Below are 25,415 nucleotides of genomic sequence, written 5' to 3' on the forward strand. Positions count from 1 at the left end.
AGCATTCCCCCATCCATTATCTAGAACCTTTTAACCTCTTATCTATCTCAAACTCCACACATTTTTGGAACTCTGCCAAATAATAACAATGCCTGCTTGTTCACTCGAAAATTAACCCGAGCAGGGAATTTCCGGTCACGTGACTTTCACGTGATTTTGGCGGGAAATTCTTAGAATCGACCCGAATCAACAATTTCCTATCACGTGATTCAGACAGCATTTTCTAAACCTCAACCTCTTATCTATAACCTTTCACCTTTCTCAGACAACACTTTATTCATCATTCAACTGACTCAGTAATTTCCTGTCGAAATCAAGCTCGGGAATTTCCCGTTACGGGGTCAAAAAACTCTTCAACCAATCAAAACACAAAACACCTATGACGTCATCATCTCCTCATCCAAACAACCAATCAAAACTCTCACCCATATCTCAAACCCCGCCCATTTCTGGCCTCCATCCAAAAATAAACAACGCTTGCTTGTTCACTGCCCTTTATCATCAATTGATCTTTCATCGATCTTTTCCAATCAATTGATTTATCGGCCTATATCCGGGACCATAACTACTCATGTAGCTGAAGTTCAGCAACAAATGCTGCAGGAATGTGGACCTCTAGCACTTGAAAGTGACGCTATCTCAAGAATCAACAAGTTATTTCATGCCACTAGTGTTTCAGATCTTAAAAATCTGGTAAGCCAAGAACAGATAGAAGGAAAGCCAATTACATTGTAACGAGCTCAGCGTGTGCTATAAATCACAAACGGAGTCTTGATGCCTAATGTGATGAGTATACTAAATTGGAGCAAACTATTATGTCAAACTTTCCAATTTATTTAAACGCTGAATTCCCAGTTATTCACCCCCTGAAATTCAGTGCTACCCATTTCATCGGTAGCGCTGGTTGCGGTGACAGTTGAACCACGTGATCAAATAATATTAGGCTAACTAAACAATAAAATCCAGATTACTATCTTGCACGTTATAATCAATTATATAATATCCCCAATGAATAAGATAAGGCTCACCACAAATGTTGTTTTATCCAGTAACTAAAGTACCACTTTTCTGCATTACACCCTGTATAAGAGACTGAATCACTAGTAATCTGACTACCTGCAATCTCTAACAGAAAGAATCAACACGAATTCACCCTCCAAATAGCAATTTATCATCATTCACCATACCACTTCAGGCCCTCTCTCCCATACTTTTGCACCTGAATAAATATCAACTGTGGTGTCTGAGGATCTGAACTCAAGTGGACAGAACTCTATACTCTATTCGTTTTCATCATCCCTCCAATTACCAATATCTTTGGGCAATAGTTATACCCCACGCGATCAGAGCAAGGTGAACCCCCCCTCTGAAAAGTAACATTGACATTAGAACATCTGTGACCATATGATAATACACTGAGGAAGTTTTTTTGGATAAATGTTAACAGTATGAAATAAGATAATATGAATATTTATTTTACTAAACAACAAATAGAATAATATCCAGCCCTTATGACATTCGATTTACCTGTAAGACTTTATGAGCAGACAACATGCAGCTACATTCAGTTTGTATTATGATTTCTTCCCTATGTCAAACGTTAGCCATAAAATAAATCTGAATATCAGCTGACTAAGCTGTATTCATTTGTTTTTGTATCTCAATACAAATAACTCTACTATTCTCTTAATCATACACGTGAAAGTAACCCACATTGCTTGAACCTACAAAGGTTGTTACATTCTTAATGAATCGTAATTTTAAAATAGAACCATATCTGCATACATCACAACCGTTCATGCTTTTAACAGGCCTAAAAATCCTTACGTCCGTTGCAACGTTTTACCTTTGTATATATGACAAAATTTTGACAAAATTATTATGACAAGAATTGTATACACAAAGTAAGAAAAATTAACGAATATTTACATTGATCAATATACACTCTGCAGTTTCTGATCAGTTATGTATTCATGCCAAGATGGCTAGCCCATGCCCCGATTTTCCGCTGAAATCAACTTTGTGATGCATACCCAATTTATGGTCATAAAATAAACACAATGTTGCTAGCATGTTTTGCGAAGCAGGTAGATTTTGCTGTAATGCAGATTATCCATCAGATGTCTGTGAGCACTTAGTTAAAGAAAAGTTTTGGTACTTACAACCAATCCTGGTACTACGATCCAACGATCACATGGCAAAACAAGTTTTCAAATATCTGTTCAAACCTGGTTTTGTGCACAAATATTCGACGCGTCGCGTGTTTACCAGTCCTTCATGTAACATAAGTGCCATTTGGATTGCATGGCAAACCTCTAGATGATTGGATATTCATCACCAGATGAAGCCATATTTGCCCTCCATTTCTCCTTCACGGTCTAACGAACCACTTGAATCGTTCCTTCCACCCGTTCCTAGAGAATTGATTCCGCTCATCGATTCACTTTAATAAATTTCGCCCAAAAGTAATCATAAATCACTGAAGAAAATCAAAATAAATACATAGAAATAAGACCCTTGTGACATCGTTTGTCATAATTGGCACCCAACAAGAGGCTGAACCCAATCAATATACATCAATATTCAACTTCCAACATACCAACTCACTTAATTACATGTCAGTATAAAGTATAGAACAATTACATTTGCACAAAATTCACATCACATGGATTATGACCAATTATTTACACAAAATATCCTTAAAGCGTCGTGATCACAAGAGTTCCCACATAAGAACAGAAGTTCAATTCGCACTGGTCACCCTTTACTCATGCTACTGAAATGGTACTGACTTATGATTGGAATCCCCAGTTGTGCACTGTCCTGCCGCAAGGTTGTGCCCACTTGACCGTTCAGTCTGCCGCTGGTACTAGCCCACTTGGACCACACAACCGTAGAAGCCACCATGTCAATTTTCCTTCGACACTTAATCTCAGACATGATTGATCAATTACTATAAACAAGATTAAGATTAGGCTCATTATTCCTATTGCCGTCCTAATCGCGCAAACCACAATCAATGTTCCCGCCTGACACTTCCAAAAGTACATCCGCTTACTACCCCATAACCGTTGGAGTGTAAACTATCTGAAATCTGCCATAAATTCCCCAAAATATCAGTCCCAACCAGAACTAAAAAAAATGATTGCAAAAAGCAAACAACCAACATGAACCTCCTGTACTCAAGAATAGCAAGGCGAGGAAGAGGCAATAGGAAGCAGTCTTTTGTTCTGGCCCGCCACGAACTAGTACCAACTTGGCAAACTTGCTCGCCGCAGGCACTAACTCACTTAGCTCATATGATCTAACCTGCCTACGCCCATTATACTCATTACCGTTCTGAACCCAGACCATGGAATTTTTCTTACTCACAGGAATCCATGAGTTTCCTCTACTCCAACCAGATTCATATCCTGCACTTTCATTACCCAATATCTCAATTTATCAAAGGAACACTTCCACAATTTACAGTGTTCAATAGATTGATTGTCAACTCTTTCCCCAGTGACACAATCTACTAAGAACAATACATTTATTCAGTATGAAATAAATGTTTTATTTTAATATGAGGCCTCAAAGCCCATACATATTATTTTTAATCACTTGCCATCAGTTTATATAATAAAGTGATCACCTAGATTACCTACTCAGGTTTCATTAACAAACAATTACGAGAAAATTTTATCTTTACACCAAATAAGTGTTCGGAAATATTTCCTCTAAAATTTTGCACATTTGGTCTGTCAAATAGTCAGGAAAATGTTTTCTCACAAACGCAATTCTTTGTTTGGACAAAATTCAGCAAATTTAACTGAATCCGTGCAAGGAGAATTAACTACAGGACAGAAGCTACATCAATCTGATGACGACCACCCCATAAGCACATGGCGATCCCATTCTGTCACCAACTGTACAACTATCATTTTTGTTAGCTACAAATACTCGAAACAAGTCAAGAAATCTATCATGAGTATACCAAAGATACGTTTTAGTAGGATTTGTGTTTTCACACTATGATGCAAGTTTAGATAAAATAAATTTTGTCCGCTAATAGATACTGGCTACCCTCGGGTGGCATAACTCTGATACCCCCTACCATCACCAAATCACTTAGTTCTTGTAAGCAAACCCTTTACAAGACGTTAATAAATTTCCCTAAAACCTGAATAGATGCTCCAAGATGATCTCATGTCAGGACCAAACCATTTCTTTCTGGCAAATGCCCTCTCGACACTATAATCAACATGTTTCCTTCGTGTGGAGACACTCTTTGAAAGGATGAACAACTACGACAACTAGTGCTCCTGATGCTCCCTTACGTTCGTTAAGAACCCACATCAATACAATTATTACCATAAGAAATTTGCTCCAATCGTAATAAAAAGAACTTGCACCAATAGCAACAATACTTAGAGAGAAATTGCCTGCTCCCTGGAAACGAAAGTAAACCTATAGTATGAAGTTTAAAAAAAAAAGATTCATAGTTTGGTTCTAAAAAAAATTGTTAACATTAATATTGGAACAACATACTCGCATACATAAGTACAGTTTTTAACGTCTTTTTTTTATATTCTGGAATTGTGAGTAATATGCACCAAACCTACAAAATGCTATCGCCCTCAAGGCCAACATAACTCGTGTCATTGGTTAAATTGAGCCACTTTTGTGCGGCCATTTGACTGATATAATTTTTAAAACATAATGTCATCGAACTGGCTTCAAAATAAAAGTACAGCTGGCAGCCGACGAGAAGAGCGCTGGCAGAAGAGGTGTGACGTACTGCCAGGCGACTCCACTCTTTCGCGTGGGGGAGGTGCTCTTCCGCCAGAACTCTTCTCGTCAGCTTGACAATGACCCGCCAAGAAGAAAACAAGACTTCCTTCTCCCCGACCACCTCCAACCACCCCAAATTCTGCAAATGAACCTGACCCTCCCTTTCCCTCTGTGCCCCGTCTCCCTTCATTCAGCGATCTTCTCGTCGGCTGCCGGCTGTACAAGCATGGCGATATCACTTACACAATTTGTTTAATTTCATTTCAAAGTTTGAGCGCTCTTAATGAAAAACCCTTTATTAGGCGACAGTGATTACTTTTTTGTAATTTAAATGCATGTTCCTGATCATATTATTTTCATCATATGAGTTTTTGACTGAAACTTTGGGGATAATGATCACTTTTCTTGGCTTACAAGGTTATTACAACTAACAAATGTATCTGAATGTTTGCAGTAATGGGAATCAGGTGCCAAAACTTGGGGGCAAGCACAGTTTACTTTTTTGGTAGAAAAGTCTTAGCATTAAGAGGCCTTAGTGCTGGTGCAACAAGTGCCAAAATGTGGCTGGGGGTACCCCCCCTCCCTTCGCTCTGCCTAATCGCCGCCACTGGATATTTGGATTAAAATTAATGGCTTATTGGAAATGTAAACACACACACACACGGAAAAACCAATTCTTTGTTCATTCTGCATAAAGTATCCCCAGGCTTATGAAAGGCTAGTTTGACAAAATATCGCCCAAAAGTAATAATCAGGTAACATTGAAAAATTTGTTAGCTAAGTTGTTATTTGTTTTCTGAAGTAAGTCTTCGTTACTCATGCAGGAGTAGTGATACACATGTGGTTCGATGAACACATTCACTGAGGTAACAAATAGTTTACATTTTGTAGAATGTGATTTTGGACACAAGTAATTCATCTCTTTTTCACAGACGACTTGGGTTATATGGCGTGACCTTTTCGAAAGCGCTCAAGTGTCAACCTCTATCCTGCGCAGTATACCCTGGAAACTTTCATCTTGCAGGCGAATGAGTCTCTGGCACCTGGAACCACAGTTAAAATACTAATTTGTGGGGGGTTGTATTTTCAATGACTGCGTGTATTTGTTTCCCCCATTCGTCACTTTCATCTAATCACCATTGAACCTCATTGTCACCATTAGCCAAAATTAACAGGAAAGTGACTTCACATAGAACAAATGAGTCGAATCAGCAACTTACTCTTCCAAAAGTGGAGTTTCATTAGTTCATACCACTTCGAAAGTTGAGGTGCTAGTCTCAATTTCATAGTGTTTCATTGTTAGATTAAGACACAATGAACAATAAAGTTCAATACAACCTCTTAAGGTGAAGAGGGGCAATTATGCACCAGTTGTGCATTTATTTCAATATCGTAGGATTGGGCACTGCTATTTATAAAAGGGATTAGTATGCAAGAGAGTATGAATTTCTCTCCATGTTGCAAGTGGAAACTGTTTTTCAAATTGATTAGTAAGCTAGACACGGTGTTTGAAAAATATGATGAATAAGTATTTGTAGAATCCCATGTATTCCTTATGGGAATTCAACTTCAAGTTACAGCTAATCAAATGGGAATTTCGACTTTTCCTACTACTATGACATGGTTCAATCTGTCCTTTTTCCGTACATGCACTTTTCTACGTCATTGGATGTTTGATATTTCAGAGAGAACAAAAAAATAATGGTCCCATAAGCCTAATGTATTTCTCCTTGCCTCCTACGACCATCCTGGCAGTGTTGCCAAACCTGATGTGCATAAAAGAGCTAAATTTCACCATTAATAGAGCTAGATTAACGAAGGCTGCATAAAGTGCCTCCTAGGGTAATTTTAGGTGTCAAGACGGGTGGGGTGCCTGCTAATACCGTTAGCTTTAAAGTGATGGCAATTTATTCTTAATTTTCACCGCCTAAATTTGGCAGCATCACTCATCTCAATAATCCACTGATGATCACATGAAATCGAAAATAAAGGATTCCTGGATAACAATATTGTCATCTTCACCTTAGCCACCGGGCTATATAAAAGTAACTGGGGAAGTAAGAGAGGGTGGGTGACGCAGCCTATATAACAATATCACGTCACGTGCAAAATGTACACTCGTAGCAAAAGTTGGTGTTTGTGGGCCGGAGCCCATGGTGGCATCATGGTTGGGCAGGGGGCGGTTGCCACAGTTCACAGCCAAAACAGCGCACAAAAGAGCCAGATCTGGCTCCAAAAGTGCAAAGTTGACAACATTGATCGCCAGCTGCCGCAGCGAGAAAGGCACAGTGGAAATTGTTCCTCTCGCCCATAAATGAACACATCTTCTATGGTGATAATTAGAGCCCGGAAGTTCAGGCATTTATTTTCGTTAAAATAGGCAGGCAAAAAGGCATTTATAATGTGGAAAATAGGCACTAAAAATGGGAAAAAAGGCAAAATAAACTGAAAAAGGCACATTTGAAAGTCACTTACTTTTATCTATAATTTCTGGCAAAATGTTAATGAAGCATACATGAAACAAGCAAATGTAGCTGGACTCATTTCGGTAACAGCATTTTTACCTTTTAGAATATCACAAATTGTTTTCAATTGTTTCAAGTCATCATTTGCACTCACTACCCATTTGCACTTTTCCACAACAGCTGACCCCTTTTCTCCTGACACTTCCATCATCTGCTGCATAGATTCCTCGAAGATTTTCATGGATGCTATAATTGTAATTGTCTCTGGCAATGCACCATAATGTGCAAAAGTAAACTTGAATAGCACAGGAGTTTTTTCACTTCACGAATTGAAGCCGCTTCATTTTCTGGAAGAGCATCGATCACCTCACTGATTTTTTCAAAGTGGTTAGCATAATATATAGCTGCTGATATCCAGGTTCCCCATCTCGTCAAGACTGGTTGCGGAGGTAAACTAAGCTCAGGTGCAACTTCCTAAAATGTTCGGGTTCGAGAGGGAGATTTCAGAAATATCTTCTTTGTGTTCGAAATCAACCTGTCCACTTCTGGGTGCAACACTAACTTTTTCGGCGATTCTGTGCATTGCGTGGGCTACACATGTGATATGAAGCATGTTCGGGAAGAGAATTTTCAATGCTATGGCAGCCTTCTTTATATAGGGAGCTGCATCACTGATAAAAAGTAACATGTCATCATGATGTAGTACACCATCTGGCCCGAGCAGAAGTAGGGAATTTGAGAATAACTGAGCTATTGACGAACCATTGGCTCTCTCTAGTTGTTCTGACGTGAGAAGAAATGACGAGGATTCTCCGCATGTTGGGTCCATAGTTCATATGATGACGTTGGCTATTCAGCATCCCATAGCGCCAGTACTTTCATCTGTTTAAATCCAAACCTTCTTTCCACCAACTTCAGCACGAATTCTTTGCAGAGCTTCTTCGTAGCAGATGCTTAAATATGTTTTCCGCAGCGTAGATTCCGACGGCACCGTTTCTTTAGTGTATTTCTCCAAGAATTTCCTCAGTGACTTGTTTTCCACTTTCCAGAAAGGTATCCCTGCTTCCATGAAAGCTTTGCACAGTTCAAGAGAAAACTGAGATTGCCTGTTGGATGAAGTGCCCACTGTTGAAATTAGGGATATCTTCTTCTGTCCAACCTTTTTGGCAACTGCAGATTTATGTTTTGATGTTGACACATGCTGAGATATAAAAGTATTTTTCTCATGGTTGAATGATTTTTCACATATCTTGCAGAGAAGAATAGTACCATCTGTCAAAAATGTGCTTTCACCAAATTCATGCACGTAACCATGTAACTTACCACTTAATAGCACACTAAATTTCGGCAGGATGACAACTACACGATCCTTTCCTTCCAAAGTGCAGAACTAAACTAAAGATACAGAACTTGATTTTGGAATCCATGCAAAGGCCCTTGGGCATTAGTGCTGTTTCTTGTCAATAACCTCCTGACACGGACGCTGGACGTGATGACGTAATTGTGCAGGTGTTCTGCAACAGGTTTTCAGCAGTCAATCATTCACAAGGACATGTTAACGAAAAAGGCAATATCTTAACTCAGCATGAAATACTATTTTTTTTAAACACACTTTTCTCCTTCAGCAATGTTGAAACATACGTGAGTTCAATATTACTTAAATAAGGCGAAAATTATTCACATAATAAACGGAAAAAAAATAAATGCCAACAACGTTTTTTGGGAGAAAAAAAAATTTCAATTTTCATTGAAAAAGGCAAAAAAAGGCATTATAATTAAAAATAGGCAGTGGGGTCCCAAATAGGCAAAATAGGCAAAATGAAAAGGCTTCTAAAACATTCGAAACAACATAAAAAACGTATATCCGGAAAAATTTTATCAATATATGCAGTAGATAAAAAGAGGCATTTTGCCAAACTTCCAGGCTCTAGTGATAATATAACACGTTCCCTGTGAGTTATTTCTGTATATTTTTTTCTCCAATGGCATAACGTTGTCGCCTTATAATGAAGAGGTTCTGGATTCTACTGCCCCCTCTCCTGGTGGAAGCACAATGCACACTGGTTTGGACTCCACTTTAAACTGTAGGTTTAGTCCCGATTAGCCTATCTGAGCAGAAAATTCAACTGAAAACAAATCAACAAAATTTTCTTATGGATACTTTGTGACATACCATTACTTCCTTACTTCATCTGCATCTACAGTTTCTGTTGACCTTTTTGGCTAAACCTCTGATGCTTCTAAAGTTTAAACCATTCTCATCGTGATTGATTATATGAAGCGCTTTTAGAAGCAATATCGGGCGGGTGTGTATGGCGATCAACCAATGGCAGGAGTGCAACTTTGTACAGTTAGGAGACTGCGGGACGGAAGTTAAAAGCCGTGTTCTGTATTTTTCTTGCGCGCAAGAAGTTTTCATAAAACTCGCCACTTTAAGGTTCATCATAAGATGAGGCAAGACATTTTGAACCTGTCTGTCCAAGTCCCATGAATTTCCATCACCTACAGCCGAAGTTATCGTTCCTTGAAGAAACAAGGGAAACATCACCTTTCATTTCCTTCCACCCATTTTGTTCATTGCCACCGTGTTGACGCAGCCGAGTTGTTGTGTCTAGGGAAAACTGTGGGTGTTAAATTCGTCTCGATATAAACAATGACCCTTCATTGTTCTGGACGTTCTTGAATATTGAAAGTCTGGGTCAGTTTGAGTTCAGCATTTTCGTAGCAAGGCTGGTGTAAAATTATTCACTTATCGTTCACTTGTGCGCCACGAAGAACAATTTGTGAAAATATTAAATACAGCCCTTTCGTGCAATAGTGTGTGTTCCGTGTGTTCTTTTTATTTTAAATAATGTCACGCTCGAAACCTAGCACCACAGACACCAAGGGTGCAAAATCTAATCATTAACCTCCAGGAGAGTGACTCGGAAATGAGTGAAATCAGTAACATGGAGACTGAGGAAAACGACGAGAGCAGTGATGATGACCTGGCAGTTCCTTTACAATAAATACCTTCAAGCTTCTTTCAGGTATGGGTTTCTCGTATATGCTGCAGTGATATGATATTATAATCCTGTGTAGAAATATTCACTATATTATTTCACTGTACTCATATATACTGTGCATGCATTATCAAAATAATCGCAAATTTTCTGTCCTTCCCTTGCACTAGCAGTTAGTTTGGCAACAGCACAGTAGCACTGGCTGGGTATTGGCTAAACTCATGTTCCTTCTAAAAGCGTACGCCGTATAGTTCTGTGACGTTCTCAAAACATAGCTTTCTTCCAACCTCCTCTTCTTTTAATTCTATTTAAGTTAATTACAAGAAAAATCGCATGATTACGTAACTGATAGGCAAAATTTAGGATTTCTAAATAGGATTAGCTACCCATTATCAATTCAATAATCCTGTTGCCTTTTCCAAACCCACATAACTATTACATCAAAATTAATATACCTTGGTAATGTAGTGGTTATTGTGATTGCTTCTTATTAGCATTTATTAGTAGAATGAATACAAAGTTGTTATTTTGTATACCATGTAGTAATTTGAAAATGACAGGTATGTAAAATATAAATATAAAAATTGTAATGAAATAAAGAGAGACACTTCTGAAATTTCAATGTAGACCTAATTAAAAAGTCGAAGTAATTTATTGGGTTGCTGGAAGGAAGCAATGCTGGTTCTTTGTTTATTTAGAGATTATTTTAATCATAAATAAACAAAGCCGGGATTTATATATGTGCCCACCCCTGTCGCCGTCCCTGTTTTGATAGAAGTGCAGTTCATCGTATTCTCATTTTGGAACTGTGTAGTTACAAAGATGCATAAGTCTTTCAAGTAAAACATGAGTGAACTTATAACAAATTATTATACTAAAAATAAATGTAGTGCAATGTTTGAACTTGAACGAATTGATTAATTGCCTGTTAGACGATGCAATTAGATAGTATCGTTAATGCCCTCTTTAGTAGCGTGATTTGTGCAATATTGTAGCAAGACAGTATGTACTCTAAATTTTGCGATCGTCTATTTTACCAGTTTCTAATTGCCTAATTAAGTGAAAAAGTGTGTGCGTAAATAATAAGTTCGTAAAGAATTGCATGGGACATAATTAATGCACCAGCCTTGATATACGAATTATTGTGTGACGTAAAATGAACTAATTGATCATGAACTGAAAGATTAAACTTTGTTGCTGTTAATCGAGTAAGAAAAATAACGGTGGTGTAAAAATAAAGTAAAGAAAAAGAGCCATCCCAAATATTAATCTTCTTATTAATCCTATTAACACAAAGAGCATCTTGATAAAGAAACTCAAATATTTACAAAAAAGATGTGTACATTGATATGGTAGTAATATTAACTGTTGAAAGTTCAAATTGATTTAAGCAATGAACAAATTCAATGATAGATATTTATTATGCACGTGTATGAATGACATTAATTACCGTGTTTGTTAAAATTGCTTGTTATCAATTACCAATTAAATGAAAATTGCTATCATGCATGACGTTGAATTGGACGACATTAGTCCCAATATATTTGTTAAACTTGCATCATTTAAATGATTTCAACAAAAATAAAAAAGGTTGAATGTAGTTAGATTGGATGTAGTTAATGGTAGAAGTAGTGTAGTGTAGTTAATTTTAATTATGCTAGTTAGTAAATCTAAACGTATTTCTATCTTGAGTGATGACTTGCAGTTCTATTGATGTCTACTATTTTCTGTTTGTTTGACTCCAAGAAGTGTTTAGATTGTCACGACGCTTACGGCGTAGAAGTGGTTCTCAACAGAGAATCGAATACTTCTCAACCTAATTTATTGTACATGTTACGTGAATAGTGTTGACCATGGCATTTTATGTTTCCACAAATGTTTATGACACCCACATTACACATTACACACCGTATTTCAGTTTTGGCTGGCCTGGAATCTAATGTTGGACCAAGCGAACAATATTTCTTGGACCATGTATCCATTTCAGGGAAGATCAGGGATGCACAGCTCACAAACATTCAAAATGAAGAACAAGAGTTTCAGACTGTTAGAGTAAACTTAATTAACAATGCGAAGGTGTACATCACAGAAAGATTGCAATCTATATCAACAGATGCGATTGCATCTCTGCATGTTTTCTACACCTTGGGTTGGCCTCCCAAAGAAAATATTCTTCAGTTTTGGATAGAAGAAATAAAGAAGCTCTACATGTACTTGAACCCGAGCCTTTATAATGAGAAAATGGATGTTCCTGTTAGCAGAGTGGACAGAATACAAACTTTTGTTTCCTTCTCTGATTTTGAATCAGACACTGGAGAAGATTCACAGTGAGGAGTGTACAGCAAGGTTTCCAGATTTTGACATTTTGTGCTGTTCTACCAGTGAGCACAGTCATATGAGAGAGGTTTCAACTGTCACAACAGACTCAAGACTATTTACAGGAACTCTCTGAAGACTGAGACACTGGATGATTTGCTCAGAGTTTCTGTAAATGGACTTCCCTGTCCGAGTTTGACCCAGCACCTGTGATTGATAAGTGGTACTTCAGTGCAGAACGACAACGCTACACAAACATTAATTCCTAAGGTATGTTCTTTTTAATAATTACTCATATTTTTATTATTTATAAATATAAAATAGTGGCAACCAAAGATTTTAGTCCGGTGACTAACTTCAAACTTTAAATTTCATACCCTGGCCTACGGTATATCAGTTTCATACAGCGTGGTCCAAAAAGGACTTTACAACTTTGTAAGTGCAAAAAACTGTATCTGGAAATGTTAGAGAACTGGATGTGGTGTAAGGAAATACATTAAGTTTTGGAATAGTACTGAATTCCATCACCTTAAGCACCAGTGGCAGTTCCACTAAAAATAGCCACTTTCACAGGTCAAGAGAGAGCTCGCTGTGTGTTTAACTGCATCCATGTCCAACAAGATGGAGCACACACCTCATTAAAGTCTGGGACACCCCAAATAACCGATTTCCAGGTCAATGGATAGGTCGAGGAGGGTCAATTGCATGGCCATCTTGTTCACCTGATCCAACACCCCTCAATTTTTACATTTGGGGTTTCATTCATCGACGTGGAAATTGGTTACTGAGGATATCCAGATTTCCGTGAGGTGATGCACCATCATGTTGGAAGTGCATGTGGCCTTCAAACCAAAATGCACAGTGAGCTCGATCTTGGCTTATGAAACCAGCCATTTTTAACGTGTCCGAATAAATTTTTATAAACCTACAAAGTTGTAAAATTCTTTTTGGACCACCTTGCATTTACAAGAGTATCGAATTCAGTGCAATATTGTTATTTTATGACTAATAACATACAACAATGAATTGGATGATTTTGCAACACTGAATATTGTTGCGTCAAAGGTAACATGTGACTATCGCCATCTTCCAGCACCTGCTTTACCATTCAGTTATGATGGAGTTGTCGAATGAGGCACAGAGCACATTCACTGTAAAAACATGTTACAAAAACAATGGGAATATTCCCTGGCGCATGAGATCACAGGATCTGCCCATGTGAAAGCAAAACTCTTCCAACCACCAACTCCAAGCACCCTCAATCAACTTAAAAATCAGACCCAGGAAGAAATTGCTCAAATTCCTGTGGCCATGCTGCACAATGTGGTGTGTAACCTACCAAAAAGACTGATAGTATGTGTGGAACGAAATGGAGGTCTCTTATTAATGTTATTTCCATATAAACAAAAATGTAACAACTGTGTTTGTATTTCATCTTTACTGAATAAAGTAGTTCATTTTCTATGATGATGTACATTTTTCATACTATGGGAATGAGACATGCGGTAAAAGATAATTAAGGTACTCACGTTTTCCACAAAGCTGTTTTTACATTATTGTCTATTAATTTCGGTAGCCACTGCCACCATCCTCATTGGAATTCGTTGTATTGTTGCTTGGCATGTTTCTGTTGTTTTTCCCTAAATCGCCGCAAGGTGTGCTGCTGTTGCCTGTATGTCTGCGTATATGTCGTCTGCTGTTCACTGGTGTTAATTGCTGCAGTAACGGAAGCCAGGCGTGGTGTGCCTGATCACTATCTATATTCAGTTCATGGTTGTAGTGCATGATGGCATGTGTTTCTTTGATTTTTGTGTCTATGAGAGTGTGTGCTTTGTATTTGACATGTACTTTCTCAAATTTATGGTTGTAGAATTTGATATGCTTGGCAAGTCCGGTGGTGGGTTGGGCAGTTTTTGCATTTGATAGATGCTGCTGAATTCTCTCACTGATGGGCCTGCCGCTGTAATGAGCCTTGCACTCGCATTCAGCATCGTAGACACCTGGATTGTTGAGGGGGGAAAGGAAGTACCGTTTATGTTTGTTTAGTTGGTCAGCTATTTTGGAGGTTGGTTTGTGTGCTATGTAGATGTTGTAGGGGCGAAGGGCTTTGGTAAGGCGGTTGGATGTGGTAGGATGGTAGGGAAAGGCAAACATGTGACGAGTCACGGTACATGATCTGCCAGTCAGATGGACACGTTTGGACCCTGTGGATGCCTGGCGGTCAGCGTTTGCCAGAGTCTGTTGTAGTAACAGTGGAATTTGGTGGTGTGTCGTAATGGCGGAGGTGTTTTTTCCTTGGTTTAGATTTGGACTCTTAGTTTTAATCAATGGATTGATGACCTCTGACATGTACCATGAAATTTTAGACAATAACATGCCTCCCACGCTGTGGCATTAGTGTGGAAGAGGCCCCTTTTTTGTATGAAGATAATGCTCCTGCCCACACAGTCGTCAATTGTGTCAAGGTTTGAAGGAAATCAGGAGGAAGTGCTTAACTGACCTTCCCAAAGCCCTGAACCCAATCAGATATCTTTGGGATAAGCTGCATCATCATTTGTATGCCAGACCAACTCGACCAACAAACACACATCAACTACTCATCATGCAACAGGAAGAATGGAAACAAATTCTGCCAGCAGTTTACCAGAACTTAGTGGCAAGTCTACCCCGAAGGGTAAATGCTCTAATAACAGCAAAGGGAGGTTTCATACCCAATGAACATGACTGATGTCTTGGAATTAACAGCAATGGATGTCCAGTGACTTTTGGCTATATGGTGTGCTCAATTCATTTCAAATAATAGATACTCGCTACACTTAAGTACAAAAGTTTTGTATTTTTGATTAATTTATTGAAAATACGAATTAATCTATATGGTGTGCATGTGTGTATACACACTCTATATATATATATATATATTCCACACCAAGCAAGCCATCCCATTCTCCCTGGCCCTCAGGGGACAATGCATCAACACCTCCCGATAGAACTACAATCTCTACCTACACCAACACTTAGTCAATCGTGGATAATCCTTTCACCATGGTCACCAAACAACAAGATGAATTTACATCTCTATGCTGGGTGGAACCAGGCAACGTCGACGTCTACAGTGTTTCAAAGGCAACAGATTGTGGCAGCACTTGCAGAGATGACTCCACACAGATAAAACAGCAGCGAAAAATTAGGTGAAGCCAGGCTGGCTCGGTAGCTTAGTGGTAAAGAAATGGCACTGTATGCCAGAGACACGGGTTCGAGTCCTGGTCAAGACAGTATTTTTCACTGAAAATTCTACATAATGTGCGTGTCTAATCTTAATTAAGCTCACAGTTGTTTTCAAATACCCCCTGCTCCCCCTCCCCCACTCACAAATGCAAAGCCCCAGGTGGAAAAACCCTCTACCCCAAAGGAACCTGCCACACCTCTAAGCTCATCTATATCCTCACGTGCAATATTATTATTCAGTACAAAGCATCATTAATAAATATATATATATATATATATATATTTCAAAAACAAAAAAAATTATATACTCACATTGGTCTCCGTGAAACTATTCCTAATCGTCTGTATCACTTGCACACCCGCTCCTCAAAAGTCAAAGAGTGTTAGATGGACGACTTCAGGTTCTGACTGCAAATAACGAATGCATTTCAATTTAAGGACTAAATTCTGAATGTCCCACATACACATAGATATTAATAATTACAAATATTCTTAAGTAGTTGAAACTGTTAGCGCTATCCAGAGTTTTTTAAAAAATCAAAACTTCTCTAGATATGAACCAATACAATTCGATCAGTGTTGTAAATTAATCTGTAGTTTACTTCACATTGTCTACCACAATGCAATGTAATCAACACTGCGTACATTTTAAAACTGGCTCCGAACATAAATATGAGAAATGTTACAATATAGTGATCTGCACATTTAGTACCTTATAACAAATGTCTGTTTGTGTATATTGTTGTACCTTGTTGTTCAATTCTTGCATACTTATACTCCCCTCCCTCCTCCTCTTCCCCTTCCCTACCATATTGCGCGTTTGTCTGAGGGAATTTTTTGGCGACAATGTTATTTCACAAGGACTATGGCCCGCCAGATCTCCTGATCTTTCAAGTCCGGACTACTTCCTATATTTTTTTTTGAAAGAACTGAAGCACCACATCACTGTTGTCATTGAGAATATCACCGCAGAAGTACTTCATAGGGTTGCTAGGAATATGACAAACCATCTGGACATGCGTATCCTGCAAGAAGGACGTCATTCCCAACATTGCTGTAAGGCACTAAATGCCCAGATCACTATATTGTAACATTTCTCATATTTGTGCTTGGGGCCGGTTTTAAAATGTACACACTAGAGCACTGCATTGAACCACTTTCATTGCTCAAACTCGATCAAGTCTCCCACGTTTGAATATATAGAACATCAAATATCATTTCAATGTGACAATAATCGTACAAATATGTGTAAAACTAGTGCTGGTAGTTCCAGCCCATAATCATCTATTTATTTTCATATATTGCTATGTATTGGTATTATAGATTAAATTACATTTGAACATGGAGATGATGACTATGTTTACTTTAGTTTCAATTTCTCTGCGTCTTTCATTTCACGGAGCATATTTGTAGGCCCACTACTACAGACAACTTACTGTTGTACATGAACTACTGGGCTTCTAGCGTATACTGATCGTTTGCCTGTTCGAGCGTTATTCGCTCGAGCGAAGAAACAGTAAATTCTATAATCCATCTAGTGTCATGTGTGGGAACTATTAGACGATCGAGCAAAAAAGCATCGATGCAACACTCTGGTACCCATTGTACTTGTACATGACATGTGGAAAACACATTAAAATGTTTATGTACAGTCACATCACTGCTTAACAGCAAATACCTAGACCTGGGTTTGATACTGGGTGGAGGCACATGGCACAGTGTTTCGGATCCCACATTAAACTGTAGGTCCAGTTCCAACTGGCCTCCCTGTGCGCAAAGTAGACTTGAAACAATTCAATCAAACACCAAATACCACCTTCACATCAACAAAATCACACACACACCCTATGTTTTTTTCTCCCACACTGATTCTGACGTTAGATACATGTATCCAAACAAACCCAGAGTTGTTTTCAAGTGCCTCCCTACCCTGTATAACATCCTGGTCCACTATACTCCAGATTCACACTGCCATATGCAAATTTACCCCCCACCTCACCTGAGGCCGTGTCCGAAAGGTGCAAGATCGTACTTCGGGAATGGTCTCGCAGTGCTGTCTTGAAGTCATGGACTAGAAGTGAAGATCTTTCGAACTGCACTTCGACTGCAGCACCAAATACGATCAGTAGATATAACTGAGGACGCGTTAGTTTTCCACATTTTAAACACTTGTTTTTCACCATAGATTTCACATAGCATTTGTAAATGTTCTAATACATACATTTCCACACATTAGAAGTACTGCAACAAACATCTTGCTGCCTTTCTACCTCCGCGATTTCAAACAAATGAACAACAAGTCCACTTGTCACGTGACCAAGCCTCCAAGTTCGTGTGCTCTGTCCTGTGGTCTCGATACGTCGTGAACTTGACGCTTTCAAACTGTACTAAGTGACGTCACTTCCGTTAAGACCATGCTTCAAGTATGTACTTTGTATCTTTTGGACAGAGCCTATGACATCTGTAGTAGCTTTTATTGAGGGAAATCTCCACAATTCTCAATCTCAGGATCAAAAAAGTTAAGATTGTTTTACTCCAAACAAATCACCCTACATTTGTGTCTTTGCTGTTACAAGGTGGGGCAGGGGGGGGGGGTGGAAATTTCGGTGGCGAGAACTAAAATCAACGACTTAACGCAATTGGCTAATGAGCCCCCATCCTAATGGCAATCATAAAAACAAACTTTACTGACCTTCCTTAAAAAACTAACTTTTACTGAACATTTTTCAGCCCTGGTTATCACCAAATCCTACAAATACATGTACCAATTTTACTAGGGTGACCAGATATTCTGAAACGAAAAGCAGGACATCCATGGATGCAAACGCGGGGGTGGTCTTTGGCAAAGGAAAAGTCTCCCGAAATATTACACAATTTTCTTTAATCTGTACTCTTCTTCATTTTTGTTATTTAATGTTGCATCAATGAATATGAGTGATGTATTCATGATTGGACAGCAGGATCCCAGGCATCCTAGCGTTCAACCACTCCGCCACAGAGATCTTCCCTTCTCATATATTTCCCTTTCTCTCTCTTTTTCGTTCCACCTCATGCTTATCTTTTTAATTTTACAGATCAACCTTTGTCTCTCTTTCATTCTTATTGTTTCCTTTTCAGTGTGTGTTCCAGGGGTCCCAGGTTCCAATCCTGGCCTGGGCATGGATGTTTGTGATTGTCAATTCATCAATTTCATCATGTCATCACTCATCCCCATCTTTGCAAATTAGCCAAAAGTGGTAAAATAAATCAAATTAAATCTTGTGCGTGTTTTCTTCCTTACTTCCTTACCATAAAATATCATACATTGTGAAATAATATTAAATTATTAATCAATACTGATAATATATTTGTCTCTTGCCGCAGCCGAAGTAATCATCTCGTCAATGCATCAAACATGGAAATCCCCAGAATTGGGCTATTTTCAATTTTCAAAGTGCCACTGATATGTTTTTAGTTATCACTTCCATATCATATTATGAACAGACATCATGCAATAAATATAAGCTTTACAGTAAGAATAAGGTCGTAAGCGAAGCGATCGTCAAAATTTTTAAATGTACAAGTACTTCTTTGCAAAATAACAATACTATTAATTTAATAATAAACTAATAAAATTTACTGGTACTTTAGAAAAAAACATTCTGGTCCATTGTACATTTCACATATATATATACACAATTAATCACTTTTAACAAAAAAACACAAGCAGCAGACACACAAGTAACAGGAGGAAAAATTAATTCCGAGGTTTTGACCCTCATTACAGAATTTGTCGTTATGGATCAGTCAGGAAATAAGAGATGCTGGGAATTAGTCGTCTATGCCAAGAGAACAATTTATCATAAAATAAAATAAATAACCAAGCTGCACAAACTACCAGGCTGTGAAGATTCTGATACAGTGTGCAGGTTTTAAAAGGAAGCTGATATTGAACACCAAGGCAATATTAATAAACTAAGAAAAGCTAGCAAAAAAACATAATATTGCCGAACAATGACTGATTCACACTGGGTCACAGTTGGTCTAAACCAGTGGTTTCCAACTTCAAAAGGTCCGAGGGCCAAAATTATATCCAGCAGTTGATTGGTTTGGGAGGGGGGATTAAAAATTACAAAAATTGTAAGTACTGAACTGAGAATGTAGTACTTACTTTCGCATGACCTAAATTTCTAAAATTAGGCATTAAAAACAATGGAATCACAAAGCAAAATTGTATAATTACAATTTATTTCACAAAAACCAATACTTATGGATGAATTGAAAGAAATGAAAAACACACCATACAAATAAGAATCCTTCATAGTAAGTGTTCAATGTGAAAATTGAGGCCGATATGCTTCTTTTATTAAAGTTGGAATGTCCACTTCAATTTCTGTATTTGAAAGTCTCAGAAGGTGAAGCAGTGAAGAATCTACCAATCGACTTCTGTAGCGGTTCTTGATGAACTTCATTGAAGAAAAAACCCTTTCACATGTGTATGTGCTGCCGAACATGCATGTCATTCTTTGTCCAAAACTACTAAGGTTTGGAAAGCGTTCGTTTGAAAGGTATTTGAAAAACTCTGGCCCCTTTTCTTGGCTAGTTTAAAGGAACACATCGCCTTGCAAATCACACAATTCAAGTTGGAGAGAAGCTTCTTATCCTTCGATGTTAACGCCAAGAGGATTGCTAAATAGCTGGATGCTGCTTTAAGTTCTTCAAAATCTTTAATCTGGAGTCAAACTCATCCATTATTTCTTTAATATTTGCACTGAATTAAAAAATGTCCAGTGTTTCTTCATCATCTGCTACAGGTTATTCCTCTCCAAAGTAACGTTGAAAATCTTCAGTTTATTACGAAACCCATTTATGTTTCCCATTAAATCTGGCACCAGCTGGTTTCTTTCCTGCAGTTTCAAGTTCAGTTCGTTCAGATGATCTGTGATATCTGTTATAAACGCCATACTCTGAAACTGTTTCTTCAGTAAAAATGGAACGTATTTTAATAAAAATACATAAAATTAATGTATTTTCCAAACTGGCTTCGCGAGCCACCAGTTGGAAACCCCTGGTCTAAACCAATCAATTATGCGCTAGTGTATTAGTTTTCCATAAAAAAAATGCTGCATCCTTTTTGTTGAAGCAGCAGCTACAAATGTAAAATAGGCAAGAATTTACAATACCGGACCCTTCTGTAATTTCTATGCTACTACTTATACTCACAAATAATTGGTTGCGATGATTTATCTGAGGTTAACATGTTGGGGTGAGGTGTAGAAATTCTTCATTAATGTGTAGAACTTGTAAAATAAGCTTTTCTATTCTCGTAATGATTCTCCGTATACAAGTATAGGAACCATATTTGTTGATATGAACAATTGACGTTCGCAATTAGTTACGCTGTCTACAGCATTGCCACACTGTTGATTTCATTCTTGAAGAGCATCGATCGTGTAAGAATGGCGGAAGAGAACAGTAAAAAAGTTGTTGATTACAGGTAAGTTTGGCAACAATGCATCGATCGTAAAATTGCAGGATACGAAAATGGAGTCTTCGATGAAGAAGGTTTGCCATTAAAGTGCTACGAAAATAAGATTTTTTATCAGTTCGTTATCACAATTAATGCAAGACAATCAACAGATAGCCCCACTGACCATTCTCGGTAAGGTTAGGTTAAGCAAACAGTTAAAATTTGGGGTCGTAAAACCATGCACAGGTAGCCCCACAAACCATTGACGGATAGCCCCACGAACCATTCACGGTAAGGTTAGGTTAGGCAAGCATAGTTCAAATTTGGGGTCATAAATGTCAGGAATGTATATTTCGCTTTTAAGTATTGGAAACGCAAAATCTTCTGGTAAATGATGAGCAATCGTGCATGTCTGTTCCGGTCACGGACCACTCAATTTCACTTATTTTGCAATTTCTACACGTGACCCCCAAATTTTAACTTCAAATTCGTTATTAGGAGGCCTCAATTAGTTAGTATGCGAAATATTACAAAAATTGGGGAGGGGTCCGGTATTATAATTTTGCTCTGTAAAATATATTAGCAGAATAAGTATGAAAGCTATTGGACACACCTTGACAGCCTCTTCAGAAGGTAGTCGCAAGGTGCTTCAAGGAAAACATTTGAAGTTCTTCTTCACTCTCCGAAGGTGTGAGAAAAAATATGGGTGCTGAAAAAAAAAAATTGATGTTAGGTACAATGAAACTATTTTTTATTGATTACTAACATAGCTGTATGATTTATGACAGTATTTTATTCAAAAAATTAAATTGGACCAATATAAAGTTTGCAAAACAAATATAAATCATGAAGATTCATTGGCATACTGTAATACAAATTAAAAGTGTAAGACCTTTATGCAGTTATAGATAGTATCAAGCAAACATTATTTCAGTTTTGTACATAGGGTATAGCATTTGCTATACCCTATGCAACAACTAGCTATATTTCATCATCATAAAAAAATGGGCATGACCAGGTGTTGACAATAGCAGAGGGCTAATTTCTCCTACGAAAAACCTACATCAACTACTAATTATATTTGAAAGGTTGATTTGTCATTGCTGTAAAATACATGTGTGCCATATTCTTGATTAATATGATACACTACAACTGAAAATTATTCACCTGGACCAGGGTTCCCATGCTTAAAACAACTTACAGTAAAGGTGATCCTCAGAGCCCATGAGACTGGGGAAAATTTGCATTGTTTATTAAAAAAAATATTTTTAATATGAATATTTTTCTGTTTTTAGTTTGTGGAGATGCATCAGTGAAATAATGCTATTTATCATGTCATGCTTCCGTTAATGACACGACAGTAATTTTACATTTTTGAAAGGTTAGGTTAGGAGTTAGATTTGGTTTGGTCCTCTGAGCATTAAAATAAGTCCCTCAATGCATTCTACTAAGCTTCCGATTTACTTCTACATTAATTCCCACTAGTCTACAATACTTAAAGTCGCTTGACAATGGAAAATACATTGTCCATGGGAAGCACACATGCTTGCCTGGTAATTTTTAAGCTTTTTTTTTTTTTTAACATAAATAACTTTTTCGAAATCCAAACAGTGCTCATTACATTAAGGAAGGTTCAAATTTCATGTGATAATGATTGCCAAAATTCTACGATAATTAGACTTCATGCAAGGAGAATTTTTTAATAAAAATCATAAAACAATCGGAACCATTACCCACATTGTAATCAAGGCATCCCAAGTTCGATACCCGGGGGAGGCACAGTGTGGATCTTATTTTGAATTGTAGGCCCACTCCCGATTAGCCTAACTGTGCAGAAAGTGGACTCAAAATCTCATTGCCAGTAGTACTAAAGTTACGGTAAAGATTAGATAAGCCGAAGACACATTTATTGAAATTTACAGGAGAAAAGCCGAGAAAGTACTTACGGAATTGAGTTCTTGTGGACTTTCTGAAGCCGGGGAAATTGTTTTTTTGAATCGTGCAACTTCTTTGGCCTGTAAGTAAGGTATTTTTCGTCATTCATGCATCTCCGTTGCACGATAGCTCATGCCACCATTGCCGTTGACTACGTGAATCAAATGTTCCGTGCATTCGGTTATGTAACCCCCTGTCAGTGTAGCAACCAAGCGGTAGTTTGACAAGATGACGTGTCAAGGTTGCGTTGTGAAAATGTTCCGGGATATTGAAGACCCAAGATATTTTTTAATTGAACATGGAATGTCCTAAATGTTCTAGTATATGTAAGCTACACATTGCACGAGATGCAAAGTGGCTCTATATGTGTACGAAAGTTTTTTTCTTTCTTTAAATTTATTTTTCTAAATTATCCTAACCTAACCTTCCGTGAATGGTTTGTGGAACAATTTTCGATTGAAAACGTTTTGTGAATAGCTTGTGTGGCATTTATAGGTTCATAGGTTTGGAAGCACTGCACATCAGCTGATGACAGACAACGTGAGTAAAGATTTGGCTGCCAAATTAGCAATGACAAATAAATAATTATAATGTTAGAAATAACGTTTTTTCATGGAAAAAAAGTGATCCAAAGTTGAAAAATGTTCTGCTATGCATATGAGGTAAGTAGAAATGATTTTTATTTGAAGAAAAAAAAGTTAAACGTGTCTCCGGCTTATCTAACTGGTACCCGGGCTATTTTCAGTAGCAAAATAATTACCCAAATTAAAATATAACACTGTCCTTTATCTTATTGTGTTATATTCATTGGCAGTGTTGCTGAACTTACTGCTAAGAAGGTATTTTAAATTAAAAATGGGTATGACCACTAGTCACAAGGTAGTGAGAATAGCAGAAAGTGCTGAAGACCAGAAATTACATGATCAGGTGTTGGAAAGTATTTACCAAAGTAATTTTAATGCTAAGAACCCTAAAACTGGCCTAACGACGAATGCAGCACCAGTTCACATCAGAATACCTTGCAGTGTTCTTTCAACTTCATGATGTGCAGAAAAGAAGTACTTGTCTCCTGAACGAAAATAAATGCACACCAATGTAAACGTCATACACATCAACAACTAAAGAATGCACATATCTGTGTAGCAGGCCAGGTTCCAGATCATGCACATGCATTTTAAAATCTGGTAAAAATAGCTCAAAAGCTAGCCTCACCACCTGGTGAAAATAATCACACTGTTATAATATATAAGTGATTTCAGTTGAGATTAATGAGGATAAAAAATTACGTTTCACCAGATTTTAAATGGCGCATGTGTATGATCTGACAACCTGGCCTAATACATGTATGTGTGCAGTCTTTAGTTGTTGATGTGTAAGAGGCTTATGTCGGCATGCATATATTTCCGCATGGACAACAACTACAAGTAATTTTTCTGCACACTATGAAGTTGGAAAAATACTGCAAGGTGTTCTAATTATGAATTGGTGCTGGTAATACATGACATAAATATGAAGGGGTATGGCATTCCTTAATGCTTTCATTGTTAGGTTAGGCAGGTCACTTTTAGGGCTGTTAGCATTGGAAACACTGCACATCTGCTGAGAATACTGCATATCAGCTGACGACAGACAACGTGAGTCAAGATTTGGCCGCCGAATTAGCAACGACAAATAAATAATTATAATGTTAAAAATAACGCTTTTTTTCATGCATATGCATATGAGGTAAGTAGAAATTATTTTTATTTGAAAAAAAAAAACGAGTTAAATGTGTCTCCGGCTTATCTAACTGGTACCCAATACGGTCTCACTGCAGAACATGGGCTGCTTTTTTCCTCTAAATAGACAAACAAAATTTATATCCCCTGACAGTACGTACCTTCTACATCCATTTTCCGGTGTTCCTTTTACGATTACTATTATATTATTGTGCGTAAAAAATGTTTTTCCTGCTACTAAAAGCAATGCATTTCTCCATTTGTTCACGTCCATATTGTTTACGCGCTCAAGTGTTGTGCGATAAGTGAGACCCTTCGTTTCACGGCATTCGAGTTGATTTGTCGCTTCGGATTCCACCCACAGACGCACAGTTTCTTTCATTATTTCAGACGAGGAATGCTTACAAGGTTAGGTTAGGCCTGTTATGTTCTGTTCCAATAGCATAAATACAATGAAAAATGTTCTTTCTGCTACTAAAAGCAACGCATTTCTCCATTCGTTCGTGTCCATATTGTTTACGCACAAGGACTA

At 37.8% G+C, this 25,415-nt stretch overlaps 1 protein-coding gene across 1 annotated transcript in view; it reads right to left on the reverse strand.

The window, feature by feature from the left end:
• The window catches only part of LOC145980002 (uncharacterized), a 61,426-nt gene extending 36,896 nt beyond the window's left edge, over window positions 1-24,530 (reverse strand). Inside the window, exons 1-3 of the mRNA XM_083112948.1 lie at window positions 24,184-24,530; window positions 21,844-21,939; window positions 16,094-16,189 (exon numbers count right to left, since the gene is read on the reverse strand). The gene's annotated coding sequence lies outside the window, so the exon portion shown is untranslated. The remainder of the gene's footprint in view (window positions 1-16,093; window positions 16,190-21,843; window positions 21,940-24,183) is intronic.
• Between the last annotated feature and the right edge of the window lie 885 nt (window positions 24,531-25,415).

The sequence above is a fragment of the Lepisma saccharinum genome, chromosome 27 (assembly GCF_977018435.1).
Source record: "Lepisma saccharinum chromosome 27, izLepSacc3.1, whole genome shotgun sequence".
NCBI lineage: Eukaryota > Metazoa > Arthropoda > Insecta > Zygentoma > Lepismatidae > Lepisma > Lepisma saccharinum.